We start from the raw sequence: 27,339 nt of genomic DNA, 5'->3' as shown, positions 1-27,339 counted from the left end.
CACAGATGCTCGATGGTGATTTGAAAGGAGTTTTGAACAGGACCTCTTTGGAACACAGGCCTCCTTCTCCACTTGGAACAAAACATCACCATTATATCCACACACCACAGATGCTCGATGGTGATTTGAAAGGAGTTTTGAACAGGACCTCTTTGGAACACAGGCCTCCTCCACCCCTTGGAACAAAACATCCATCGTCCCTGGGTGGGCTCGAACCACCATCCTTTCGGTTAACAGCCGAACGCGCTAACCAATTGCGCCACAGAGACCGGCGGCAAGTCAGCCACTGGGTCACGTTATAAAAAAGCACAATTGGACCTTTCCGGCAAAGACAAACAAGTTTTCCACTAGCGTAATGTGTACAGCGCGCTGAAAACCGAGACCACCTGTTGGGAAGAGAGATAGCTAATAGATACGACCAACGTGGGGCTCGAACCCACGACCCTGAGATTAAGAGTCTCATGCTCTACCGACTGAGCTAGCCGGGCGGGTGCAGGGCTTTGCTTCGGGCTGGTCGCAGATTTTAATGGAGCCTCATATTTTGCGAATCGATTGGCCTCATGTCTGAGAGCTTGATAGGTTACAAGTTACTGGTGGCCTTCTTTTATGACCAAAACCCCCATTCGATCACAGTCGAAAGTTGGAAATGGGTATTTGAAAGGTGGTGATTTGAAAGGAGTTTTGAACAGGACCTCACTGGAACACAGTAGGGCATCGAGGAGGCCTCGATGGTGATTTAAAAGGAATTTTGAACAGGACCTCTTTGGAACACAGGCCTCCTCCACACTTGGAACAAAACATGATCATTCCATCCACACACCACAGATGCTCGATGGGGATTTAAAAGGAGTTTTGAACAGGACCTCAATGGAACACAGTCCTCCTCTACCACTTGGAACAAAACATGATCATTCCATCCACACACCACAGATTCTCAATGGTGATTTGAAAGGAGTTTTGAACAGGACCTCAATGGAACAAAGGCCTCCTCCTCCACTTGGAACAAAACATCACCATTATATCCTCACACCACAGATGCTCGATGGTGATTTGAAAGGAGTTTTGAACAGGACCTCTTTGGAACACAGGCCTCCTCCTCCACTTGGAACAAAACATCACCATTATATCCACACACCACAGATGCTCGATGGTGATTTGAAAGGAGTTTTGAACAGGACCTCTTTGGAACACAGGCCTCCTCCTCCACTTGGAACAAAACATCACCATTATATCCACACACCACAGATGCTCGATGGGGATTTAAAAGGAGTTTTGAACAGGACCTCAATGGAACACAGGCCTCCTCCTCCACTTGGAACAAAACATCACCATTATATCCTCACACCACAGATGCTCGATGGTGATTTGAAAGGAGTTTTGAACAGGACCTCTTGGAACACAGGCCTCCTCCTCCACTTGGAACAAAACATCACCATTATATCCACACACCACATATGCTCGATGGTGATTTGAAAGGAGTTTTGAACAGGACCTCTTTGGAACACAGGCCTCCTCCTCCACTTGGAACAAAACATTACCATTATATCCTCACACCACAGATGCTCGATGGTGCACGTTATAAAAAAGCACAATTGGACGTTTCCGGCAAAGACAAACAAGTTTTCCACTAGCGTAATGTGTACAGCGCGCTGAAAACCGAGACCACCTGTTGGGAAGAGAGATAGCTAATAGATACGCCCAACGTGGGGCTCGAACCCACGACCCTGAGATTAAGAGTCTCATGCTCTACCGACTGAGCTAGCCGGGCGGGTGCAGGGCTTTGCTTCGGGCTGGTCGCAGATTTTAATGGAGCCTCATATTTTGCGAATCGATTGGCCTCATGTCTGAGAGCTTGATAGGTTACAAGTTACTGGTGGCCTTCTTTTATGACCAAAACCCCCATTCGATCACAGTCGAAAGTTGGAAATGGGTATTTGAAAGGTGGTGATTTGAAAGGAGTTTTGAACAGGACCTCACTGGAACACAGTAGGGCATCGAGGAGGCCTCGATGGTGATTTAAAAGGAATTTTGAACAGGACCTCTTTGGAACACAGGCCTCCTCCACACTTGGAACAAAACATGATCATTCCATCCACACACCACAGATGCTCGATGGGGATTTAAAAGGAGTTTTGAACAGGACCTCAATGGAACACAGTCCTCCTCTACCACTTGGAACAAAACATGATCATTCCATCCACACACCACAGATTCTCAATGGTGATTTGAAAGGAGTTTTGAACAGGACCTCAATGGAACAAAGGCCTCCTCCTCCACTTGGAACAAAACATCACCATTATATCCTCACACCACAGATGCTCGATGGTGATTTGAAAGGAGTTTTGAACAGGACCTCTTTGGAACACAGGCCTCCTCCTCCACTTGGAACAAAACATCACCATTATATCCACACACCACAGATGCTCGATGGTGATTTGAAAGGAGTTTTGAACAGGACCTCTTTGGAACACAGGCCTCCTCCTCCACTTGGAACAAAACATCACCATTATATCCACACACCACAGATGCTCGATGGTGATTTGAAAGGAGTTTTGAACAGGACCTCAATGGAACACAGTCCTCCTCTACCACTTGGAACAAAACATCACCATTATATCCACACACCACAGATGCTCGATGGTGATTTGAAAGGAATTTTGAACAGGACCTCTTTGGAACACAGGCCTCCTCCACACTTGGAACAAAACATGATCATTCCATCCACACACCACAGATGCTCAATGGTGATTTGAAAGGAGTTTTGAACACAGGCCTCATCCTCCACTTGGAACAAAACATCACCATTATATCCTCACACCACAGATGCTCGATGGTGATTTGAAAGGAGTTTTGAACAGGACCTCTTTGGAACACAGGCCTCCTCCACCCCTTGGAACAAAACAAGGGATGGAGGACATCACCATTATATCCTCACACCACAGATGCTCGATGGTGATTTGAAAGGAGTTTTGAACAGGACCTCTTTGGAACACAGTCTCCTCTACCATTTGGAACAAAACATGATCATTCCATCCACACACCACAGATGCTCGATGGTGATTTAAAAGGAATTTTGAACAGGACCTCTTTGGAACACAGGCCTCCTCCACACTTGGAACAAAACATGATCATTCCATCCACACACCACAGATGCTCGATGGGGATTTAAAAGGAGTTTTGAACAGGACCTCAATGGAACACAGGCCTCCTCCTCCACTTGGAACAAAACATCACCATTATATCCTCACACCACAGATGCTCGATGGTGATTTGAAAGGAGTTTTGAACAGGACCTCTTGGAACACAGGCCTCCTCCTCCACTTGGAACAAAACATCACCATTATATCCACACACCACATATGCTCGATGGTGATTTGAAAGGAGTTTTGAACAGGACCTCTTTGGAACACAGGCCTCCTCCTCCACTTGGAACAAAACATTACCATTATATCCTCACACCACAGATGCTCGATGGTGATTTGAAAGGAGTTTTGAACAGGACCTCTTTGGAACACAGGCCTCCTCCTCCACTTGGAACAAAACATCACCATTATATCCACACACCACAGATGCTCGATGGTGATTTGAAAGGAGTTTTGAACAGGACCTCTTTGGAACACAGGCCTCCTCCTCCACTTGGAACAAAACATTACCATTATATCCTCACACCACAGATGCTCGATGGTGATTTGAAAGGAGTTTTGAACAGGACCTCTTTGGAACACAGGCCTCCTCCACCCCTTGGAACAAAACATCCATCGTCCCTGGGTGGGCTCGAACCACCATCCTTTCGGTTAACAGCCGAACGCGCTAACCAATTGCGCCACAGAGACCGGCGGCAAGTCAGCCACTGGGTCAGGTTATAAAAAAGCACAATTGGACGTTTCCGGCAAAGACAAACTAGTTTTCCACTAGCGTAATGTGTACAGCGCGCTGAAAACCGAGACCACCTGTTGGGAAGAGAGATAGCTAATAGATACGCCCAACGTGGGGCTCGAACCCACGACCCTGAGATTAAGAGTCTCATGCTCTACCGACTGAGCTAGCCGGGCGGGTGCAGGGCTTTGCTTCGGGCTGGTCGCAGATTTTAATGGAGCCTCATATTTTGCGAATCGATTGGCCTCATGTCTGAGAGCTTGATAGGTTACAAGTTACTGGTGGCCTCCTTTTATGACCAAAACCCCCATTCGATCACAGTCAAAAGTTGGAAATGGGTATTTGAAAGGTGGTGATTTGAAAGGAGTTTTGAACAGGACCTCACTGGAACACAGTAGGGCATCGAGGAGGCCTCGATGGTGATTTAAAAGGAATTTTGAACAGGACCTCTTTGGAACACAGGCCTCCTCCACACTTGGAACAAAACATGATCATTCCATCCACACACCACAGATGCTCGATGGGGATTTAAAAGGAGTTTTAAACAGGACCTCAATGGAACACAGGCCTCCTCCTCCACTTGGAACAAAACATCACCATTATATCCTCACACCACAGATGCTCGATGGTGATTTGAAAGGAGTTTTGAACAGGACCTCTTTGGAACACAGGCCTCCTCCTCCACTTGGAACAAAACATCACCATTATATCCACACACCACAGATGCTCGATGGTGATTTGAAAGGAGTTTTGAACAGGACCTCTTTGGAACACAGGCCTCCTCCTCCACTTGGAACAAAACATTACCATTATATCCTCACACCACAGATGCTCGATGGTGATTTGAAAGGAGTTTTGAACAGGACCTCTTTGGAACACAGGCCTCCTCCTCCACTTGGAACAAAACATCACCATTATATCCACACACCACAGATGCTCGATGGTGATTTGAAAGGAGTTTTGAACAGGACCTCTTTGGAACACAGGCCTCCTCCACCCCTTGGAACAAAACATCCATCGTCCCTGGGTGGGCTCGAACCACCATCCTTTCGGTTAACAGCCGAACGCGCTAACCAATTGCGCCACAGAGACCGGCGGCAAGTCAGCCACTGGGTCACGTTATAAAAAAGCACAATTGGACGTTTCCGGCAAAGACAAACAAGTTTTCCACTAGCGTAATGTGTACAGCGCGCTGAAAACCGAGACCACCTGTTGGGAAGAGAGATAGCTAATAGATACGCCCAACGTGGGGCTCGAACCCACGACCCTAAGATTAAGAGTCTCATGCTCTACCGACTGAGCTAGCCGGGCGGGTGCAGGGCTTTGCTTCGGGCTGGTCGCAGATTTTAATGGAGCCTCATATTTTGCGAATCGATTGGCCTCATGTCTGAGAGCTTGATAGGTTACAAGTTACTGGTGGCCTCCTTTTATGACCAAAACCCCCATTAGATCACAGTCAAAAGTTGGAAATGGGTATTTGAAAGGTGGTGATTTGAAAGGAGTTTTGAACAGGACCTCACTGGAACACAGTAGGGCATCGAGGAGGCCTCGATGGTGATTTAAAAGGAATTTTGAACAGGACCTCTTTGGAACACAGGCCTCCTCCACACTTGGAACAAAACATGATCATTCCATCCACACACCACAGATGCTCGATGGGGATTTAAAAGGAGTTTTGAACAGGACCTCAATGGAACACAGTCCTCCTCTACCACTTGGAACAAAACATGATCATTCCATCCTCACACCACAGATGCTCGATGGTGATTTGAAAGGAGTTTTGAACAGGACCTCTTTGGAACACAGGCCTCCTCCTCCATTTGGAACAAAACATCACCATTATATCCACACACCACAGATGCTCGATGGTGATTTGAAAGGAGTTTTGAACAGGACCTCAATGGAACACAGGCCTCCTCCTCCACTTGGAACAAAACATCACCATTATATCCTCACACCACAGATGCTCGATGGTGATTTGAAAGGAGTTTTGAACAGGACCTCTTTGGAACACAGGCCTCCTCCTCCACTTGGAACAAAACATCACCATTATATCCACACACCACAGATACTCGATGGTGATTTGAAAGGAGTTTTGAACAGGACCTCTTTGGAACACAGGCCTCCTCCTCCACTTGGAACAAAACATTACCATTATATCCTCACACCACAGATGCTCGATGGTGATTTGAAAGGAGTTTTGAACAGGACCTCTTTGGAACACAGGCCTCCTTCTCCACTTGGAACAAAACATCACCATTATATCCACACACCACAGATGCTCGATGGTGATTTGAAAGGAGTTTTGAACAGGACCTCTTTGGAACACAGGCCTCCTCCACCCCTTGGAACAAAACATCCATCGTCCCTGGGTGGGCTCGAACCACCATCCTTTCGGTTAACAGCCGAACGCACTAACCAATTGCGCCACAGAGACCGGCGGCAAGTCAGCCACTGGGTCACGTTATAAAAAAGCACAATTGGACGTTTCCGGCAAACACAAACAAGTTTTCCACTAGCGTAATGTGTACAGCGCGCTGAAAACCGAGACCACCTGTTGGGAAGAGAGATAGCTAATAGATACGCCCAACGTGGGGCTCGAACCCACGACCCTGAGATTAAGAGTCTCATGCTCTACCGACTGAGCTAGCCGGGCGGGTGCAGGGCTTTGCTTGGGGCTGGTCGCAGATTTTAATGGAGCCTCATATTTTGCGAATCGATTGGCCTCATGTCTGAGAGCTTGATAGGTTACAAGTTACTGGTGGCCTTCTTTTATGACCAAAACCCCCATTCGATCACAGTCGAAAGTTGGAAATGGGTATTTGAAAGGTGGTGATTTGAAAGGAGTTTTGAACAGGACCTCACTGGAACACAGTAGGGCATCGAGGAGGCCTCGATGGTGATTTAAAAGGAATTTTGAACAGGACCTCTTTGGAACACAGGCCTCCTCCACACTTGGAACAAAACATGATCATTCCATCCACACACCACAGATGCTCGATGGGGATTTAAAAGGAATTTTGAACAGGACCTCTTTGGAACACAGGCCTCCTCCACACTTGGAACAAAACATGATCATTCCATCCACACACCACAGATGCTCGATGGGGATTTAAAAGGAGTTTTAAACAGGACCTCAATGGAACACAGGCCTCCTCCTCCACTTGGAACAAAACATCACCATTATATCCTCACACCACAGATGCTCGATGGTGATTTGAAAGGAGTTTTGAACAGGACCTCTTTGGAACACAGGCCTCCTCCTCCACTTGGAACAAAACATCCCCATTATATCCACACACCACAGATGCTCGATGGTGATTTGAAAGGAGTTTTGAACAGGACCTCTTTGGAACACAGGCCTCCTCCTCCACTTGGAACAAAACAATACCATTATATCCTCACACCACAGATGCTCGATGGTGATTTGAAAGGAGTTTTGAACAGGACCTCTTTGGAACACAGGCCTCCTCCTCCACTTGGAACAAAACATCACCATTATATCCACACACCACAGATGCTCGATGGTGATTTGAAAGGAGTTTTGAACAGGACCTCTTTGGAACACAGGCCTCCTCCACCCCTTGGAACAAAACATCCATCGTCCCTGGGTGGGCTCGAACCACCATCCTTTCGGTTAACAGCCGAACGCGCTAACCAATTGCGCCACAGAGACCGGCGGCAAGTCAGCCACTGGGTCACGTTATAAAAAAGCACAATTGGACGTTTCCGGCAAAGACAAACAAGTTTTCCACTAGCGTAATGTGTACAGCGCGCTGAAAACCGAGACCACCTGTTGGGAAGAGAGATAGCTAATAGATACGCCCAACGTGGGGCTCGAACCCACGACCCTGAGATTAAGAGTCTCATGCTCTACCGACTGAGCTAGCCGGGCGGGTGCAGGGCTTTGCTTCGGGCTGGTCGCAGATTTTAATGGAGCCTCATATTTTGCGAATCGATTGGCCTCATGTCTGAGAGCTTGATAGGTTACAAGTTACTGGTGGCCTCCTTTTATGACCAAAACCCCCATTAGATCACAGTCAAAAGTTGGAAATGGGTATTTGAAAGGTGGTGATTTGAAAGGAGTTTTGAACAGGACCTCACTGGAACACAGTAGGGCATCGAGGAGGCCTCGATGGTGATTTAAAAGGAATTTTGAACAGGACCTCTTTGGAACACAGGCCTCCTCCACACTTGGAACAAAACATGATCATTCCATCCACACACCACAGATGCTCGATGGGGATTTAAAAGGAGTTTTGAACAGGACCTCAATGGAACACAGTCCTCCTCTACCACTTGGAACAAAACATGATCATTCCATCCTCACACCACAGATGCTCGATGGTGATTTGAAAGGAGTTTTGAACAGGACCTCTTTGGAACACAGGCCTCCTCCTCCATTTGGAACAAAACATCACCATTATATCCACACACCACAGATGCTCGATGGTGATTTGAAAGGAGTTTTGAACAGGACCTCAATGGAACACAGGCCTCCTCCTCCACTTGGAACAAAACATCACCATTATATCCTCACACCACAGATGCTCGATGGTGATTTGAAAGGAGTTTTGAACAGGACCTCTTTGGAACACAGGCCTCCTCCTCCACTTGGAACAAAACATCACCATTATATCCACACACCACAGATACTCGATGGTGATTTGAAAGGAGTTTTGAACAGGACCTCTTTGGAACACAGGCCTCCTCCTCCACTTGGAACAAAACATTACCATTATATCCTCACACCACAGATGCTCGATGGTGATTTGAAAGGAGTTTTGAACAGGACCTCTTTGGAACACAGGCCTCCTTCTCCACTTGGAACAAAACATCACCATTATATCCACACACCACAGATGCTCGATGGTGATTTGAAAGGAGTTTTGAACAGGACCTCTTTGGAACACAGGCCTCCTCCACCCCTTGGAACAAAACATCCATCGTCCCTGGGTGGGCTCGAACCACCATCCTTTCGGTTAACAGCCGAACGCGCTAACCAATTGCGCCACAGAGACCGGCGGCAAGTCAGCCACTGGGTCACGTTATAAAAAAGCACAATTGGACGTTTCCGGCAAAGACAAACAAGTTTTCCACTAGCGTAATGTGTACAGCGCGCTGAAAACCGAGACCACCTGTTGGGAAGAGAGATAGCTAATAGATACGCCCAACGTGGGGCTCGAACCCACGACCCTGAGATTAAGAGTCTCATGCTCTACCGACTGAGCTAGCCGGGCGGGTGCAGGGCTTTGCTTCGGGCTGGTCGCAGATTTTAATGGAGCCTCATATTTTGAAAATCGATTGGCCTCATGTCTGAGAGCTTGATAGGTTACAAGTTACTGGTGGCCTTCTTTTATGACCAAAACCCCCATTCGATCACAGTAGAAAGTTGGAAATGGGTATTTGAAAGGTGGTGATTTGAAAGGAGTTTTGAACAGGACCTCACTGGAACACAGTAGGGCATCGAGGAGGCCTCGATGGTGATTTAAAAGGAATTTTGAACAGGACCTCTTTGGAACACAGGCCTCCTCCACACTTGGAACAAAACATGATCATTCCATCCACACACCACAGATGCTCGATGGGGATTTAAAAGGAATTTTGAACAGGACCTCTTTGGAACACAGGCCTCCTCCACACTTGGAACAAAACATGATCATTCCATCCACACACCACAGATGCTCGATGGGGATTTAAAAGGAGTTTTAAACAGGACCTCAATGGAACACAGGCCTCCTCCTCCACTTGGAACAAAACATCACCATTATATCCTCACACCACAGATGCTCGATGGTGATTTGAAAGGAGTTTTGAACAGGACCTCTTTGGAACACAGGCCTCCTCCTCCACTTGGAACAAAACATCCCCATTATATCCACACACCACAGATGCTCGATGGTGATTTGAAAGGAGTTTTGAACAGGACCTCTTTGGAACACAGGCCTCCTCCTCCACTTGGAACAAAACATTACCATTATATCCTCACACCACAGATGCTCGATAATGATTTGAAAGGAGTTTTGAACAGGACCTCTTTGGAACACAGGCCTCCTCCTCCACTTGGAACAAAACATCACCATTATATCCACACACCACAGATGCTCGATGGTGATTTGAAAGGAGTTTTGAACAGGACCTCTTTGGAACACAGGCCTCCTCCACCCCTTGGAACAAAACATCCATCGTCCCTGGGTGGGCTCGAACCACCATCCTTTCGGTTAACAGCCGAACGCGCTAACCAATTGCGCCACAGAGACCGGCGGCAAGTCAGCCACTGGGTCACGTTATAAAAAAGCACAATTGGACGTTTCCGGCAAAGACAAACAAGTTTTCCACTAGCGTAATGTGTACAGCGCGCTGAAAACCGAGACCACCTGTTGGGAAGAGAGATAGCTAATAGATACGCCCAACGTGGGGCTCGAACCCACGACCCTGATATTAAGAGTCTCATGCTCTACCGACTGAGCTAGCCGGGCGGGTGCAGGGCTTTGCTTCGGGCTGGTCGCAGATTTTAATGGAGCCTCATATTTTGCGAATCGATTGGCCTCATGTCTGAGAGCTTGATAGGTTACAAGTTACTGGTGGCCTCCTTTTATGACCAAAACCCCCATTAGATCACAGTCAAAAGTTGGAAATGGGTATTTGAAAGGTGGTGATTTGAAAGGAGTTTTGAACAGGACCTCACTGGAACACAGTAGGGCATCGAGGAGGCCTCGATGGTGATTTAAAAGGAATTTTGAACAGGACCTCTTTGGAACACAGGCCTCCTCCACACTTGGAACAAAACATGATCATTCCATCCACACACCACAGATGCTCGATGGGGATTTAAAAGGAGTTTTGAACAGGACCTCAATGGAACACAGTCCTCCTCTACCACTTGGAACAAAACATGATCATTCCATCCTCACACCACAGATGCTCGATGGTGATTTGAAAGGAGTTTTGAACAGGACCTCTTTGGAACACAGGCCTCCTCCTCCATTTGGAACAAAACATCACCATTATATCCACACACCACAGATGCTCGATGGTGATTTGAAAGGAGTTTTGAACAGGACCTCAATGGAACACAGGCCTCCTCCTCCACTTGGAACAAAACATCACCATTATATCCTCACACCACAGATGCTCGATGGTGATTTGAAAGGAGTTTTGAACAGGACCTCTTTGGAACACAGGCCTCCTCCTCCACTTGGAACAAAACATCACCATTATATCCACACACCACAGATACTCGATGGTGATTTGAAAGGAGTTTTGAACAGGACCTCTTTGGAACACAGGCCTCCTCCTCCACTTGGAACAAAACATTACCATTATATCCTCACACCACAGATGCTCGATGGTGATTTGAAAGGAGTTTTGAACAGGACCTCTTTGGAACACAGGCCTCCTTCTCCACTTGGAACAAAACATCACCATTATATCCACACACCACAGATGCTCGATGGTGATTTGAAAGGAGTTTTGAACAGGACCTCTTTGGAACACAGGCCTCCTCCACCCCTTGGAACAAAACATCCATCGTCCCTGGGTGGGCTCGAACCACCATCCTTTCGGTTAACAGCCGAACGCGCTAACCAATTGCGCCACAGAGACCGGCGGCAAGTCAGCCACTGGGTCACGTTATAAAAAAGCACAATTGGACGTTTCCGGCAAAGACAAACAAGTTTTCCACTAGCGTAATGTGTACAGCGCGCTGAAAACCGAGACCACCTGTTGGGAAGAGAGATAGCTAATAGATACGCCCAACGTGGGGCTCGAACCCACGACCCTGAGATTAAGAGTCTCATGCTCTACCGACTGAGCTAGCCGGGCGGGTGCAGGGCTTTGCTTCGGGCTGGTCGCAGATTTTAATGGAGCCTCATATTTTGCGAATCGATTGGCCTCATGTCTGAGAGCTTGATAGGTTACAAGTTACTGGTGGCCTTCTTTTATGACCAAAACCCCCATTCGATCACAGTCGAAAGTTGGAAATGGGTATTTGAAAGGTGGTGATTTGAAAGGAGTTTTGAACAGGACCTCACTGGAACACAGTAGGGCATCGAGGAGGCCTCGATGGTGATTTAAAAGGAATTTTGAACAGGACCTCTTTGGAACACAGGCCTCCTCCACACTTGGAACAAAACATGATCATTTCATCCACACACCACAGATGCTCGATGGGGATTTAAAAGGAGTTTTGAACAGGACCTCAATGGAACACAGTCCTCCTCTACCACTTGGAACAAAACATGATCATTCCATCCACACACCACAGATTCTCAATGGTGATTTGAAAGGAGTTTTGAACAGGACCTCAATGGAACAAAGGCCTCCTCCTCCACTTGGAACAAAACATCACCATTATATCCTCACACCACAGATGCTCGATGGTGATTTGAAAGGAGTTTTGAACAGGACCTCTTTGGAACACAGGCCTCCTCCTCCACTTGGAACAAAACATCACCATTATATCCACACACCACAGATGCTCGATGGTGATTTGAAAGGAGTTTTGAACAGGACCTCTTTGGAACACAGGCCTCCTCCTCCACTTGGAACAAAACATCACCATTATATCCACACACCACAGATGCTCGATGGTGATTTGAAAGGAGTTTTGAACAGGACCTCAATGGAACACAGTCCTCCTCTACCACTTGGAACAAAACATCACCATTATATCCACACACCACAGATGCTCGATGGTGATTTGAAAGGAATTTTGAACAGGACCTCTTTGGAACACAGGCCTCCTCCACACTTGGAACAAAACATGATCATTCCATCCACACACCACAGATGCTCAATGGTGATTTGAAAGGAGTTTTGAACACAGGCCTCATCCTCCACTTGGAACAAAACATCACCATTATATCCTCACACCACAGATGCTCGATGGTGATTTGAAAGGAGTTTTGAACAGGACCTCTTTGGAACACAGGCCTCCTCCACCCCTTGGAACAAAACAAGGGATGGAGGACATCACCATTATATCCTCACACCACAGATGCTCGATGGTGATTTGAAAGGAGTTTTGAACAGGACCTCTTTGGAACACAGTCTCCTCTACCATTTGGAACAAAACATGATCATTCCATCCACACACCACAGATGCTCGATGGTGATTTAAAAGGAATTTTGAACAGGACCTCTTTGGAACACAGGCCTCCTCCACACTTGGAACAAAACATGATCATTCCATCCACACACCACAGATGCTCGATGGGGATTTAAAAGGAGTTTTGAACAGGACCTCAATGGAACACAGGCCTCCTCCTCCACTTGGAACAAAACATCACCATTATATCCTCACACCACAGATGCTCGATGGTGATTTGAAAGGAGTTTTGAACAGGACCTCTTGGAACACAGGCCTCCTCCTCCACTTGGAACAAAACATCACCATTATATCCACACACCACATATGCTCGATGGTGATTTGAAAGGAGTTTTGAACAGGACCTCTTTGGAACACAGGCCTCCTCCTCCACTTGGAACAAAACATTACCATTATATCCTCACACCACAGATGCTCGATGGTGATTTGAAAGGAGTTTTGAACAGGACCTCTTTGGAACACAGGCCTCCTCCTCCACTTGGAACAAAACATTACCATTATATCCTCACACCACAGATGCTCGATGGTGATTTGAAAGGAGTTTTGAACAGGACCTCTTTGGAACACAGGCCTCCTCCACCCCTTGGAACAAAACATCCATCGTCCCTGGGTGGGCTCGAACCACCATCCTTTCGGTTAACAGCCGAACGCGCTAACCAATTGCGCCACAGAGACCGGCGGCAAGTCAGCCACTGGGTCAGGTTATAAAAAAGCACAATTGGACGTTTCCGGCAAAGACAAACTAGTTTTCCACTAGCGTAATGTGTACAGCGCGCTGAAAACCGAGACCACCTGTTGGGAAGAGAGATAGCTAATAGATACGCCCAACGTGGGGCTCGAACCCACGACCCTGAGATTAAGAGTCTCATGCTCTACCGACTGAGCTAGCCGGGCGGGTGAAGGGCTTTGCTTCGGGCTGGTCGCAGATTTTAATGGAGCCTCATATTTTGCGAATCGATTGGCCTCATGTCTGAGAGCTTGATAGGTTACAAGTTACTGGTGGCCTCCTTTTATGACCAAAACCCCCATTCGATCACAGTCAAAAGTTGGAAATGGGTATTTGAAAGGTGGTGATTTGAAAGGAGTTTTGAACAGGACCTCACTGGAACACAGTAGGGCATCGAGGAGGCCTCGATGGTGATTTAAAAGGAATTTTGAACAGGACCTCTTTGGAACACAGGCCTCCTCCACACTTGGAACAAAACATGATCATTCCATCCACACACCACAGATGCTCGATGGTGATTTGAAAGGAGTTTTGAACAGGACCTCAATGGAACACAGGCCTCCTCCTCCACTTGGAACAAAACATCACCATTATATCCTCACACCACAGATGCTCGATGGTGATTTGAAAGGAGTTTTGAACAGGACCTCTTTGGAACACAGGCCTCCTCCTCCACTTGGAACAAAACATCACCATTATATCCACACACCACAGATACTCGATGGTGATTTGAAAGGAGTTTTGAACAGGACCTCTTTGGAACACAGGCCTCCTCCTCCACTTGGAACAAAACATTACCATTATATCCTCACACCACAGATGCTCGATGGTGATTTGAAAGGAGTTTTGAACAGGACCTCTTTGGAACACAGGCCTCCTTCTCCACTTGGAACAAAACATCACCATTATATCCACACACCACAGATGCTCGATGGTGATTTGAAAGGAGTTTTGAACAGGACCTCTTTGGAACACAGGCCTCCTCCACCCCTTGGAACAAAACATCCATCGTCCCTGGGTGGGCTCGAACCACCATCCTTTCGGTTAACAGCCGAACGCGCTAACCAATTGCGCCACAGAGACCGGCGGCAAGTCAGCCACTGGGTCACGTTATAAAAAAGCACAATTGGACGTTTCCGGCAAAGACAAACAAGTTTTCCACTAGCGTAATGTGTACAGCGCGCTGAAAACCGAGACCACCTGTTGGGAAGAGAGATAGCTAATAGATACGCCCAACGTGGGGCTCGAACCCACGACCCTGAGATTAAGAGTCTCATGCTCTACCGACTGAGCTAGCCGGGCGGGTGCAGGGCTTTGCTTCGGGCTGGTCGCAGATTTTAATGGAGCCTCATATTTTGCGAATCGATTGGCCTCATGTCTGAGAGCTTGATAGGTTACAAGTTACTGGTGGCCTTCTTTTATGACCAAAACCCCCATTCGATCACAGTCGAAAGTTGGAAATGGGTATTTGAAAGGTGGTGATTTGAAAGGAGTTTTGAACAGGACCTCACTGGAACACAGTAGGGCATCGAGGAGGCCTCGATGGTGATTTAAAAGGAATTTTGAACAGGACCTCTTTGGAACACAGGCCTCCTCCACACTTGGAACAAAACATGATCATTTCATCCACACACCACAGATGCTCGATGGGGATTTAAAAGGAGTTTTGAACAGGACCTCAATGGAACACAGTCCTCCTCTACCACTTGGAACAAAACATGATCATTCCATCCACACACCACAGATTCTCAATGGTGATTTGAAAGGAGTTTTGAACAGGACCTCAATGGAACAAAGGCCTCCTCCTCCACTTGGAACAAAACATCACCATTATATCCTCACACCACAGATGCTCGATGGTGATTTGAAAGGAGTTTTGAACAGGACCTCTTTGGAACACAGGCCTCCTCCTCCACTTGGAACAAAACATCACCATTATATCCACACACCACAGATGCTCGATGGTGATTTGAAAGGAGTTTTGAACAGGACCTCTTTGGAACACAGGCCTCCTCCTCCACTTGGAACAAAACATCACCATTATATCCACACACCACAGATGCTCGATGGTGATTTGAAAGGAGTTTTGAACAGGACCTCAATGGAACACAGTCCTCCTCTACCACTTGGAACAAAACATCACCATTATATCCACACACCACAGATGCTCGATGGTGATTTGAAAGGAATTTTGAACAGGACCTCTTTGGAACACAGGCCTCCTCCACACTTGGAACAAAACATGATCATTCCATCCACACACCACAGATGCTCAATGGTGATTTGAAAGGAGTTTTGAACACAGGCCTCATCCTCCACTTGGAACAAAACATCACCATTATATCCTCACACCACAGATGCTCGATGGTGATTTGAAAGGAGTTTTGAACAGGACCTCTTTGGAACACAGGCCTCCTCCACCCCTTGGAACAAAACAAGGGATGGAGGACATCACCATTATATCCTCACACCACAGATGCTCGATGGTGATTTGAAAGGAGTTTTGAACAGGACCTCTTTGGAACACAGTCTCCTCTACCATTTGGAACAAAACATGATCATTCCATCCACACACCACAGATGCTCGATGGTGATTTAAAAGGAATTTTGAACAGGACCTCTTTGGAACACAGGCCTCCTCCACACTTGGAACAAAACATGATCATTCCATCCACACACCACAGATGCTCGATGGGGATTTAAAAGGAGTTTTGAACAGGACCTCAATGGAACACAGGCCTCCTCCTCCACTTGGAACAAAACATCACCATTATATCCTCACACCACAGATGCTCGATGGTGATTTGAAAGGAGTTTTGAACAGGACCTCTTGGAACACAGGCCTCCTCCTCCACTTGGAACAAAACATCACCATTATATCCACACACCACATATGCTCGATGGTGATTTGAAAGGAGTTTTGAACAGGACCTCTTTGGAACACAGGCCTCCTCCTCCACTTGGAACAAAACATTACCATTATATCCTCACACCACAGATGCTCGATGGTGATTTGAAAGGAGTTTTGAACAGGACCTCTTTGGAACACAGGCCTCCTCCTCCACTTGGAACAAAACATCACCATTATATCCACACACCACAGATGCTCGATGGTGATTTGAAAGGAGTTTTGAACAGGACCTCTTTGGAACACAGGCCTCCTCCTCCACTTGGAACAAAACATTACCATTATATCCTCACACCACAGATGCTCGATGGTGATTTGAAAGGAGTTTTGAACAGGACCTCTTTGGAACACAGGCCTCCTCCACCCCTTGGAACAAAACATCCATCGTCCCTGGGTGGGCTCGAACCACCATCCTTTCGGTTAACAGCCGAACGCGCTAACCAATTGCGCCACAGAGACCGGCGGCAAGTCAGCCACTGGGTCAGGTTATAAAAAAGCACAATTGGACGTTTCCGGCAAAGACAAACTAGTTTTCCACTAGCGTAATGTGTACAGCGCGCTGAAAACCGAGACCACCTGTTGGGAAGAGAGATAGCTAATAGATACGCCCAACGTGGGGCTCGAACCCACGACCCTGAGATTAAGAGTCTCATGCTCTACCGACTGAGCTAGCCGGGCGGGTGAAGGGCTTTGCTTCGGGCTGGTCGCAGATTTTAATGGAGCCTCATATTTTGCGAATCGATTGGCCTCATGTCTGAGAGCTTGATAGGTTACAAGTTACTGGTGGCCTCCTTTTATGACCAAAACCCCCATTCGATCACAGTCAAAAGTTGGAAATGGGTATTTGAAAGGTGGTGATTTGAAAGGAGTTTTGAACAGGACCTCACTGGAACACAGTAGGGCATCGAGGAGGCCTCGATGGTGATTTAAAAGGAATTTTGAACAGGACCTCTTTGGAACACAGGCCTCCTCCACACTTGGAACAAAACATGATCATTCCATCCACACACCACAGATGCTCGATGGGGATTTAAAAGGAGTTTTAAACAGGACCTCAATGGAACACAGGCCTCCTCCTCCACTTGGAACAAAACATCACCATTATATCCTCACACCACAGATGCTCGATGGTGATTTGAAAGGAGTTTTGAACAGGACCTCTTTGGAACACAGGCCTCCTCCTCCACTTGGAACAAAACATCACCATTATATCCACACACCACAGATGCTCGATGGTGATTTGAAAGGAGTTTTGAACAGGACCTCTTTGGAACACAGGCCTCCTCCTCCACTTGGAACAAAACATTACCATTATATCCTCACACCACAGATGCTCGATGGTGATTTGAAAGGAGTTTTGAACAGGACCTCTTTGGAACACAGGCCTCCTCCTCCACTTGGAACAAAACATCACCATTATATCCACACACCACAGATGCTCGATGGTGATTTGAAAGGAGTTTTGAACAGGACCTCTTTGGAACACAGGCCTCCTCCACCCCTTGGAACAAAACATCCATCGTCCCTGGGTGGGCTCGAACCACCATCCTTTCGGTTAACAGCCGAACGCGCTAACCAATTGCGCCACAGAGACCGGCGGCAAGTCAGCCACTGGGTCACGTTATAAAAAAGCACAATTGGACGTTTCCGGCAAAGACAAACAAGTTTTCCACTAGCGTAATGTGTACAGCGCGCTGAAAACCGAGACCACCTGTTGGGAAGAGAGATAGCTAATAGATACGCCCAACGTGGGGCTCGAACCCACGACCCTGAGATTAAGAGTCTCATGCTCTACCGACTGAGCTAGCCGGGCGGGTGCAGGGCTTTGCTTCGGGCTGGTCGCAGATTTTAATGGAGCCTCATATTTTGCGAATCGATTGGCCTCATGTCTGAGAGCTTGATAGGTTACAAGTTACTGGTGGCCTCCTTTTATGACCAAAACCCCCATTCGATCACAGTCAAAAGTTGGAAATGGGTATTTGAAAGGTGGTGATTTGAAAGGAGTTTTGAACAGGACCTCACTGGAACACAGTAGGGCATCGAGGAGGCCTCGATGGTGATTTAAAAGGAATTTTGAACAGGACCTCTTTGGAACACAGGCCTCCTCCACACTTGGAACAAAACATGATCATTCCATCCACACACCACAGATGCTCGATGGGGATTTAAAAGGAGTTTTAAACAGGACCTCAATGGAACACAGGCCTCCTCCTCCACTTGGAACAAAACATCACCATTATATCCTCACACCACAGATGCTCGATGGTGATTTGAAAGGAGTTTTGAACAGGACCTCTTTGGAACACAGGCCTCCTCCTCCACTTGGAACAAAACATCACCATTATATCCACACACCACAGATGCTCGATGGTGATTTGAAAGGAGTTTTGAACAGGACCTCTTTGGAACACAGGCCTCCTCCTCCACTTGGAACAAAACATTACCATTATATCCTCACACCACAGATGCTCGATGGTGATTTGAAAGGAGTTTTGAACAGGACCTCTTTGGAACACAGGCCTCCTCCTCCACTTGGAACAAAACATCACCATTATATCCACACACCACAGATGCTCGATGGTGATTTGAAAGGAGTTTTGAACAGGACCTCTTTGGAACACAGGCCTCCTCCACCCCTTGGAACAAAACATCCATCGTCCCTGGGTGGGCTCGAACCACCATCCTTTCGGTTAACAGCCGAACGCGCTAACCAATTGCGCCACAGAGACCGGCGGCAAGTCAGCCACTGGGTCACGTTATAAAAAAGCACAATTGGACGTTTCCGGCAAAGACAAACAAGTTTTCCACTAGCGTAATGTGTACAGCGCGCTGAAAACCGAGACCACCTGTTGGGAAGAGAGATAGCTAATAGATACGCCCAACGTGGGGCTCGAACCCACGACCCTGAGATTAAGAGTCTCATGCTCTACCGACTGAGCTAGCCGGGCGGGTGCAGGGCTTTGCTTCGGGCTGGTCGCAGATTTTAATGGAGCCTCATATTTTGCGAATCGATTGGCCTCATGTCTGAGAGCTTGATAGGTTACAAGTTACTGGTGGCCTCCTTTTATGACCAAAACCCCCATTCGATCACAGTCAAAAGTTGGAAATGGGTATTTGAAAGGTGGTGATTTGAAAGGAGTTTTGAACAGGACCTCACTGGAACACAGTAGGGCATCGAGGAGGCCTCGATGGTGATTTAAAAGGAATTTTGAACAGGACCTCTTTGGAACACAGGCCTCCTCCACACTTGGAACAAAACATGATCATTCCATCCACACACCACAGATGCTCGATGGGGATTTAAAAGGAGTTTTAAACAGGACCTCAATGGAACACAGGCCTCCTCCTCCACTTGGAACAAAACATCACCATTATATCCTCACACCACAGATGCTCGATGGTGATTTGAAAGGAGTTTTGAACAGGACCTCTTTGGAACACAGGCCTCCTCCTCCACTTGGAACAAAACATCACCATTATATCCACACACCACAGATGCTCGATGGTGATTTGAAAGGAGTTTTGAACAGGACCTCTTTGGAACACAGGCCTCCTCCTCCACTTGGAACAAAACATTACCATTATATCCTCACACCACAGATGCTCGATGGTGATTTGAAAGGAGTTTTGAACAGGACCTCTTTGGAACACAGGCCTCCTCCTCCACTTGGAACAAAACATCACCATTATATCCACACACCACAGATGCTCGATGGTGATTTGAAAGGAGTTTTGAACAGGACCTCTTTGGAACACAGGCCTCCTCCACCCCTTGGAACAAAACATCCATCGTCCCTGGGTGGGCTCGAACCACCATCCTTTCGGTTAACAGCCGAACGCGCTAACCAATTGCGCCACAGAGACCGGCGGCAAGTCAGCCACTGGGTCACGTTATAAAAAAGCACAATTGGACGTTTCCGGCAAAGACAAACAAGTTTTCCACTAGCGTAATGTGTACAGCGCGCTGAAAACCGAGACCACCTGTTGGGAAGAGAGATAGCTAATAGATACGCCCAACGTGGGGCTCGAACCCACGACCCTGAGATTAAGAGTCTCATGCTCTACCGACTGAGCTAGCCGGGCGGGTGCAGGGCTTTGCTTCGGGCTGGTCGCAGATTTTAATGGAGCCTCATATTTTGCGAATCGATTGGCCTCATGTCTGAGAGCTTGATAGGTTACAAGTTACTGGTGGCCTCCTTTTATGACCAAAACCCCCATTAGATCACAGTCAAAAGTTGGAAATGGGTATTTGAAAGGTGGTGATTTGAAAGGAGTTTTGAACAGGACCTCACTGGAACACAGTAGGGCATCGAGGAGGCCTCGATGGTGATTTAAAAGGAATTTTGAACAGGACCTCTTTGGAACACAGGCCTCCTCCACACTTGGAACAAAACATGATCATTCCATCCACACACCACAGATGCTCGATGGGGATTTAAAAGGAGTTTTGAACAGGACCTCAATGGAACACAGTCCTCCTCTACCACTTGGAACAAAACATGATCATTCCATCCTCACACCACAGATGCTCGATGGTGATTTGAAAGGAGTTTTGAACAGGACCTCTTTGGAACACAGGCCTCCTCCTCCATTTGGAACAAAACATCACCATTATATCCACACACCACAGATGCTCGATGGTGATTTGAAAGGAGTTTTGAACAGGACCTCAATGGAACACAGGCCTCCTCCTCCACTTGGAACAAAACATCACCATTATATCCTCACACCACAGATGCTCGATGGTGATTTGAAAGGAGTTTTGAACAGGACCTCTTTGGAACACAGGCCTCCTCCTCCACTTGGAACAAAACATCACCATTATATCCACACACCACAGATACTCGATGGTGATTTGAAAGGAGTTTTGAACAGGACCTCTTTGGAACACAGGCCTCCTCCTCCACTTGGAACAAAACATTACCATTATATCCTCACACCACAGATGCTCGATGGTGATTTGAAAGGAGTTTTGAACAGGACCTCTTTGGAACACAGGCCTCCTTCTCCACTTGGAACAAAACATCACCATTATATCCACACACCACAGATGCTCGATGGTGATTTGAAAGGAGTTTTGAACAGGACCTCTTTGGAACACAGGCCTCCTCCACCCCTTGGAACAAAACATCCATCGTCCCTGGGTGGGCTCGAACCACCATCCTTTCGGTTAACAGCCGAACGCGCTAACCAATTGCGCCACAGAGACCGGCGGCAAGTCAGCCACTGGGTCACGTTATAAAAAAGCACAATTGGACGTTTCCGGCAAAGACAAACAAGTTTTCCACTAGCGTAATGTGTACAGCGCGCTGAAAACCGAGACCACCTGTTGGGAAGAGAGATAGCTAATAGATACGCCCAACGTGGGGCTCAAACCCACGACCCTGAGATTAAGAGTCTCATGCTCTACCGACTGAGCTAGCCGGGCGGGTGCAGGGCTTTGCTTCGGGCTGGTCGCAGATTTTAATGGAGCCTCATATTTTGCGAATCGATTGGCCTCATGTCTGAGAGCTTGATAGGTTACAAGTTACTGGTGGCCTTCTTTTATGACCAAAACCCCCATTCGATCACAGTCGAAAGTTGGAAATGGGTATTTGAAAGGTGGTGATTTGAAAGGAGTTTTGAACAGGACCTCACTGGAACACAGTAGGGCATCGAGGAGGCCTCGATGGTGATTTAAAAGGAATTTTGAACAGGACCTCTTTGGAACACAGGCCTCCTCCACACTTGGAACAAAACATGATCATTCCATCCACACACCACAGATGCTCGATGGGGATTTAAAAGGAGTTTTGAACAGGACCTCAATGGAACACAGTCCTCCTCTACCACTTGGAACAAAACATGATCATTCCATCCACACACCACAGATTCTCAATGGTGATTTGAAAGGAGTTTTGAACAGGACCTCAATGGAACAAAGGCCTCCTCCTCCACTTGGAACAAAACATCACCATTATATCCTCACACCACAGATGCTCGATGGTGATTTGAAAGGAGTTTTGAACAGGACCTCTTTGGAACACAGGCCTCCTCCTCCACTTGGAACAAAACATCACCATTATATCCACACACCACAGATGCTCGATGGTGATTTGAAAGGAGTTTTGAACAGGACCTCTTTGGAACACAGGCCTCCTCCTCCACTTGGAACAAAACATCACCATTATATCCACACACCACAGATGCTCGATGGTGATTTGAAAGGAGTTTTGAACAGGACCTCAATGGAACACAGTCCTCCTCTACCACTTGGAACAAAACATCACCATTATATCCACACACCACAGATGCTCGATGGTGATTTGAAAGGAATTTTGAACAGGACCTCTTTGGAACACAGGCCTCCTCCACACTTGGAACAAAACATGATCATTCCATCCACACACCACAGATGCTCAATGGTGATTTGAAAGGAGTTTTGAACACAGGCCTCATCCTCCACTTGGAACAAAACATCACCATTATATCCTCACACCACAGATGCTCGATGGTGATTTGAAAGGAGTTTTGAACAGGACCTCTTTGGAACACAGGCCTCCTCCACCCCTTGGAACAAAACAAGGGATGGAGGACATCACCATTATATCCTCACACCACAGATGCTCGATGGTGATTTGAAAGGAGTTTTGAACAGGACCTCTTTGGAACACAGTCTCCTCTACCATTTGGAACAAAACATGATCATTCCATCCACACACCACAGATGCTCGATGGTGATTTAAAAGGAATTTTGAACAGGACCTCTTTGGAACACAGGCCTCCTCCACACTTGGAACAAAACATGATCATTCCATCCACACACCACAGATGCTCGATGGGGATTTAAAAGGAGTTTTGAACAGGACCTCAATGGAACACAGGCCTCCTCCTCCACTTGGAACAAAACATCACCATTATATCCTCACACCACAGATGCTCGATGGTGATTTGAAAGGAGTTTTGAACAGGACCTCTTGGAACACAGGCCTCCTCCTCCACTTGGAACAAAACATCACCATTATATCCACACACCACATATGCTCGATGGTGATTTGAAAGGAGTTTTGAACAGGACCTCTTTGGAACACAGGCCTCCTCCTCCACTTGGAACAAAACATTACCATTATATCCTCACACCACAGATGCTCGATGGTGATTTGAAAGGAGTTTTGAACAGGACCTCTTTGGAACACAGGCCTCCTCCTCCACTTGGAACAAAACATCACCATTATATCCACACACCACAGATGCTCGATGGTGATTTGAAAGGAGTTTTGAACAGGACCTCTTTGGAACACAGGCCTCCTCCTCCACTTGGAACAAAACATTACCATTATATCCTCACACCACAGATGCTCGATGGTGATTTGAAAGGAGTTTTGAACAGGACCTCTTTGGAACACAGGCCTCCTCCACCCCTTGGAACAAAACATCCATCGTCCCTGGGTGGGCTCGAACCACCATCCTTTCGGTTAACAGCCGAACGCGCTAACCAATTGCGCCACAGAGACCGGCGGCAAGTCAGCCACTGGGTCAGGTTATAAAAAAGCACAATTGGACGTTTCCGGCAAAGACAAACTAGTTTTCCACTAGCGTAATGTGTACAGCGCGCTGAAAACCGAGACCACCTGTTGGGAAGAGAGATAGCTAATAGATACGCCCAACGTGGGGCTCGAACCCACGACCCTGAGATTAAGAGTCTCAGGCTCTACCGACTGAGCTAGCCGGGCGGGTGCAGGGCTTTGCTTCGGGCTGGTCGCAGATTTTAATGGAGCCTCATATTTTGCGAATCGATTGGCCTCATGTCTGAGAGCTTGATAGGTTACAAGTTACTGGTGGCCTCCTTTTATGACCAAAACCCCCATTCGATCACAGTCAAAAGTTGGAAATGGGTATTTGAAAGGTGGTGATTTGAAAGGAGTTTTGAACAGGACCTCACTGGAACACAGTAGGGCATCGAGGAGGCCTCGATGGTGATTTAAAAGGAATTTTGAACAGGACCTCTTTGGAACACAGGCCTCCTCCACACTTGGAATGATCAACAAAACATGATCATTCCATCCACACACCACAGATGCTCAATGGTGATTTGAAAGGAGTTTTGAACACAGGCCTCATCCTCCACTTGGAACAAAACATCACCATTATATCCACACACCACAGATGCTCGATGGTGATTTGAAAGGAGTTTTGAACAGGACCTCTTTGGAACACAGGCCTCCTCCTCCACTTGGAACAAAACATTACCATTATATCCTCACACCACAGATGCTCGATGGTGATTTGAAAGGAGTTTTGAACAGGACCTCTTTGGAACACAGGCCTCCTCCACCCCTTGGAACAAAACATCCATCGTCCCTGGGTGGGCTCGAACCACCATCCTTTCGGTTAACAGCCGAACGCGCTAACCAATTGCGCCACAGAGACCGGCGGCAAGTCAGCCACTGGGTCAGGTTATAAAAAAACACAATTGGACGTTTCCGGCAAAGACAAACTAGTTTTCCACTAGCGTAATGTGTACAGCGCGCTGAAAACCGAGACCACCTGTTGGTAAGAGAGATAGCTAATAGATACGCCCAACGTGGGGCTCGAACCCACGACCCTGAGATTAAGAGTCTCAGGCTCTACCGACTGAGCTAGCCGGGCGGGTGCAGGGCTTTGCTTCGGGCTGGTCGCAGATTTTAATGGAGCCTCATATTTTGCGAATCGATTGGCCTCATGTCTGAGAGCTTGATAGGTTACAAGTTACTGGTGGCCTCCTTTTATGACCAAAACCCCCATTCGATCACAGTCAAAAGTTGGAAATGGGTATTTGAAAGGTGGTGATTTGAAAGGAGTTTTGAACAGGACCTCACTGGAACACAGTAGGGCATCGAGGAGGCCTCGATGGTGATTTAAAAGGAATTTTGAACAGGACCTCTTTGGAACACAGGCCTCCTCCACACTTGGAACAAAACATGATCATTCCATCCACACACCACAGATGCTCGATGGGGATTTAAAAGGAGTTTTGAACAGGACCTCTTGGAACACAGGCCTCCTCCTCCACTTGGAACAAAACATCACCATTATATCCTCACACCACAGATGCTCGATGGTGATTTGAAAGGAGTTTTGAACAGGACCTCTTTGGAACACAGGCCTCCTCCTCCACTTGGAACAAAACATCACCATTATATCCACACACCACAGATGCTCGATGGTGATTTGAAAGGAGTTTTGAACAGGACCTCTTTGGAACACAGGCCTCCTCCTCCACTTGGAACAAAACATTACCATTATATCCTCACACCACAGATGCTCGATGGTGATTTGAAAGGAGTTTTGAACAGGACCTCTTTGGAACACAGGCCTCCTCCTCCACTTGGAACAAAACATCACCATTATATCCACACACCACAGATGCTCGATGGTGATTTGAAAGGAGTTTTGAACAGGACCTCTTTGGAACACAGGCCTCCTCCACCCCTTGGAACAAAACATCCATCGTCCCTGGGTGGGCTCGAACCACCATCCTTTCGGTTAACAGCCGAACGCGCTAACCAATTGCGCCACAGAGACCGGCGGCAAGTCAGCCACTGGGTCACGTTATAAAAAAGCACAATTGGACGTTTCCGGCAAAGACAAACAAGTTTTCCACTAGCGTAATGTGTACAGCGCGCTGAAAACCGAGACCACCTGTTGGGAAGAGAGATAGCTAATAGATACGCCCAACGTGGGGCTCGAACCCACGACCCTGAGATTAAGAGTCTCAGGCTCTACCGACTGAGCTAGCCGGGCGGGTGCAGGGCTTTGCTTCGGGCTGGTCGCAGATTTTAATGGAGCCTCATATTTTGCGAATCGATTGGCCTCATGTCTGAGAGCTTGATAGGTTACAAGTTACTGGTGGCCTCCTTTTATGACCAAAACCCCCATTAGATCACAGTCAAAAGTTGGAAATGGGTATTTGAAAGGTGGTGATTTGAAAGGAGTTTTGAACAGGACCTCACTGGAACACAGTAGGGCATCGAGGAGGCCTCGATGGTGATTTAAAAGGAATTTTGAACAGGACCTCTTTGGAACACAGGCCTCCTCCACACTTGGAACAAAACATGATCATTCCATCCACACACCACAGATGCTCGATGGGGATTTAAAAGGAGTTTTAAACAGGACCTCAATGGAACACAGGCCTCCTCCTCCACTTGGAACAAAACATCACCATTATATCCTCACACCACAGATGCTCGATGGTGATTTGAAAGGAGTTTTGAACAGGACCTCTTTGGAACACAGGCCTCCTCCTCCACTTGGAACAAAACATCACCATTATATCCACACACCACAGATGCTCGATGGTGATTTGAAAGGAGTTTTGAACAGGACCTCTTTGGAACACAGGCCTCCTCCTCCACTTGGAACAAAACATTACCATTATATCCTCACACCACAGATGCTCGATGGTGATTTGAAAGGAGTTTTGAACAGGACCTCTTTGGAACACAGGCCTCCTCCTCCACTTGGAACAAAACATCACCATTATATCCACACACCACAGATGCTCGATGGTGATTTGAAAGGAGTTTTGAACAGGACCTCTTTGGAACACAGGCCTCCTCCACCCCTTGGAACAAAACATCCATCGTCCCTGGGTGGGCTCGAACCACCATCCTTTCGGTTAACAGCCGAACGCGCTAACCAATTGCGCCACAGAGACCGGCGGCAAGTCAGCCACTGGGTCACGTTATAAAAAAGCAC

At 47.2% G+C, this 27,339-nt stretch overlaps 31 non-coding genes across 31 annotated transcripts; all 31 read right to left on the bottom strand.

The window, feature by feature from the left end:
* Positions 1-195: 195 nt before the first annotated feature.
* On the bottom strand, positions 196-269 carry trnan-guu (transfer RNA asparagine (anticodon GUU)). The gene has a single exon. It is a non-coding gene; the product is annotated as a tRNA-Asn (tRNA).
* A 1,426-nt stretch (positions 270-1,695) lies between these two features.
* Positions 1,696-1,768, bottom strand: trnak-cuu (transfer RNA lysine (anticodon CUU)). The gene has a single exon. It is a non-coding gene; the product is annotated as a tRNA-Lys (tRNA).
* Positions 1,769-3,759: 1,991 nt separating this feature from the next.
* On the bottom strand, positions 3,760-3,833 carry trnan-guu (transfer RNA asparagine (anticodon GUU)). The gene has a single exon. It is a non-coding gene; the product is annotated as a tRNA-Asn (tRNA).
* A 146-nt stretch (positions 3,834-3,979) lies between these two features.
* trnak-cuu (transfer RNA lysine (anticodon CUU)) lies at positions 3,980-4,052 on the bottom strand. The gene has a single exon. It is a non-coding gene; the product is annotated as a tRNA-Lys (tRNA).
* Positions 4,053-4,894: 842 nt separating this feature from the next.
* trnan-guu (transfer RNA asparagine (anticodon GUU)) lies at positions 4,895-4,968 on the bottom strand. The gene has a single exon. It is a non-coding gene; the product is annotated as a tRNA-Asn (tRNA).
* Positions 4,969-6,239: 1,271 nt separating this feature from the next.
* Positions 6,240-6,313, bottom strand: trnan-guu (transfer RNA asparagine (anticodon GUU)). Its single transcript has one exon. It is a non-coding gene; the product is annotated as a tRNA-Asn (tRNA).
* A 146-nt stretch (positions 6,314-6,459) lies between these two features.
* Positions 6,460-6,532, bottom strand: trnak-cuu (transfer RNA lysine (anticodon CUU)). The gene has a single exon. It is a non-coding gene; the product is annotated as a tRNA-Lys (tRNA).
* A 946-nt stretch (positions 6,533-7,478) lies between these two features.
* On the bottom strand, positions 7,479-7,552 carry trnan-guu (transfer RNA asparagine (anticodon GUU)). The gene has a single exon. It is a non-coding gene; the product is annotated as a tRNA-Asn (tRNA).
* Positions 7,553-7,698: 146 nt separating this feature from the next.
* Positions 7,699-7,771, bottom strand: trnak-cuu (transfer RNA lysine (anticodon CUU)). The gene has a single exon. It is a non-coding gene; the product is annotated as a tRNA-Lys (tRNA).
* A 1,052-nt stretch (positions 7,772-8,823) lies between these two features.
* On the bottom strand, positions 8,824-8,897 carry trnan-guu (transfer RNA asparagine (anticodon GUU)). Its single transcript has one exon. It is a non-coding gene; the product is annotated as a tRNA-Asn (tRNA).
* Positions 8,898-9,043: 146 nt separating this feature from the next.
* Positions 9,044-9,116, bottom strand: trnak-cuu (transfer RNA lysine (anticodon CUU)). The gene has a single exon. It is a non-coding gene; the product is annotated as a tRNA-Lys (tRNA).
* A 946-nt stretch (positions 9,117-10,062) lies between these two features.
* Positions 10,063-10,136, bottom strand: trnan-guu (transfer RNA asparagine (anticodon GUU)). Its single transcript has one exon. It is a non-coding gene; the product is annotated as a tRNA-Asn (tRNA).
* Positions 10,137-11,407: 1,271 nt separating this feature from the next.
* trnan-guu (transfer RNA asparagine (anticodon GUU)) lies at positions 11,408-11,481 on the bottom strand. The gene has a single exon. It is a non-coding gene; the product is annotated as a tRNA-Asn (tRNA).
* Positions 11,482-11,627: 146 nt separating this feature from the next.
* Positions 11,628-11,700, bottom strand: trnak-cuu (transfer RNA lysine (anticodon CUU)). The gene has a single exon. It is a non-coding gene; the product is annotated as a tRNA-Lys (tRNA).
* Positions 11,701-13,586: 1,886 nt separating this feature from the next.
* trnan-guu (transfer RNA asparagine (anticodon GUU)) lies at positions 13,587-13,660 on the bottom strand. Its single transcript has one exon. It is a non-coding gene; the product is annotated as a tRNA-Asn (tRNA).
* Positions 13,661-13,806: 146 nt separating this feature from the next.
* On the bottom strand, positions 13,807-13,879 carry trnak-cuu (transfer RNA lysine (anticodon CUU)). The gene has a single exon. It is a non-coding gene; the product is annotated as a tRNA-Lys (tRNA).
* Positions 13,880-14,721: 842 nt separating this feature from the next.
* trnan-guu (transfer RNA asparagine (anticodon GUU)) lies at positions 14,722-14,795 on the bottom strand. Its single transcript has one exon. It is a non-coding gene; the product is annotated as a tRNA-Asn (tRNA).
* Positions 14,796-14,941: 146 nt separating this feature from the next.
* Positions 14,942-15,014, bottom strand: trnak-cuu (transfer RNA lysine (anticodon CUU)). The gene has a single exon. It is a non-coding gene; the product is annotated as a tRNA-Lys (tRNA).
* A 1,991-nt stretch (positions 15,015-17,005) lies between these two features.
* On the bottom strand, positions 17,006-17,079 carry trnan-guu (transfer RNA asparagine (anticodon GUU)). Its single transcript has one exon. It is a non-coding gene; the product is annotated as a tRNA-Asn (tRNA).
* Positions 17,080-17,225: 146 nt separating this feature from the next.
* On the bottom strand, positions 17,226-17,298 carry trnak-cuu (transfer RNA lysine (anticodon CUU)). The gene has a single exon. It is a non-coding gene; the product is annotated as a tRNA-Lys (tRNA).
* Positions 17,299-18,140: 842 nt separating this feature from the next.
* On the bottom strand, positions 18,141-18,214 carry trnan-guu (transfer RNA asparagine (anticodon GUU)). Its single transcript has one exon. It is a non-coding gene; the product is annotated as a tRNA-Asn (tRNA).
* A 146-nt stretch (positions 18,215-18,360) lies between these two features.
* Positions 18,361-18,433, bottom strand: trnak-cuu (transfer RNA lysine (anticodon CUU)). Its single transcript has one exon. It is a non-coding gene; the product is annotated as a tRNA-Lys (tRNA).
* An 842-nt stretch (positions 18,434-19,275) lies between these two features.
* trnan-guu (transfer RNA asparagine (anticodon GUU)) lies at positions 19,276-19,349 on the bottom strand. Its single transcript has one exon. It is a non-coding gene; the product is annotated as a tRNA-Asn (tRNA).
* Positions 19,350-19,495: 146 nt separating this feature from the next.
* trnak-cuu (transfer RNA lysine (anticodon CUU)) lies at positions 19,496-19,568 on the bottom strand. The gene has a single exon. It is a non-coding gene; the product is annotated as a tRNA-Lys (tRNA).
* An 842-nt stretch (positions 19,569-20,410) lies between these two features.
* Positions 20,411-20,484, bottom strand: trnan-guu (transfer RNA asparagine (anticodon GUU)). The gene has a single exon. It is a non-coding gene; the product is annotated as a tRNA-Asn (tRNA).
* A 146-nt stretch (positions 20,485-20,630) lies between these two features.
* Positions 20,631-20,703, bottom strand: trnak-cuu (transfer RNA lysine (anticodon CUU)). The gene has a single exon. It is a non-coding gene; the product is annotated as a tRNA-Lys (tRNA).
* A 1,052-nt stretch (positions 20,704-21,755) lies between these two features.
* Positions 21,756-21,829, bottom strand: trnan-guu (transfer RNA asparagine (anticodon GUU)). The gene has a single exon. It is a non-coding gene; the product is annotated as a tRNA-Asn (tRNA).
* A 2,210-nt stretch (positions 21,830-24,039) lies between these two features.
* Positions 24,040-24,113, bottom strand: trnan-guu (transfer RNA asparagine (anticodon GUU)). Its single transcript has one exon. It is a non-coding gene; the product is annotated as a tRNA-Asn (tRNA).
* Positions 24,114-24,955: 842 nt separating this feature from the next.
* Positions 24,956-25,029, bottom strand: trnan-guu (transfer RNA asparagine (anticodon GUU)). The gene has a single exon. It is a non-coding gene; the product is annotated as a tRNA-Asn (tRNA).
* Positions 25,030-26,089: 1,060 nt separating this feature from the next.
* trnan-guu (transfer RNA asparagine (anticodon GUU)) lies at positions 26,090-26,163 on the bottom strand. The gene has a single exon. It is a non-coding gene; the product is annotated as a tRNA-Asn (tRNA).
* A 1,061-nt stretch (positions 26,164-27,224) lies between these two features.
* Positions 27,225-27,298, bottom strand: trnan-guu (transfer RNA asparagine (anticodon GUU)). The gene has a single exon. It is a non-coding gene; the product is annotated as a tRNA-Asn (tRNA).
* Between the last annotated feature and the right edge of the window lie 41 nt (positions 27,299-27,339).

Source organism: Rhinichthys klamathensis, unplaced genomic scaffold (genome assembly GCF_029890125.1).
Source record: "Rhinichthys klamathensis goyatoka isolate OS25496 unplaced genomic scaffold, OSU_Roscu_1.1 h1tg000001l_1, whole genome shotgun sequence".
NCBI lineage: Eukaryota > Metazoa > Chordata > Actinopteri > Cypriniformes > Leuciscidae > Rhinichthys > Rhinichthys klamathensis.
This window is presented reverse-complemented; position numbering and strand designations above follow the sequence as displayed.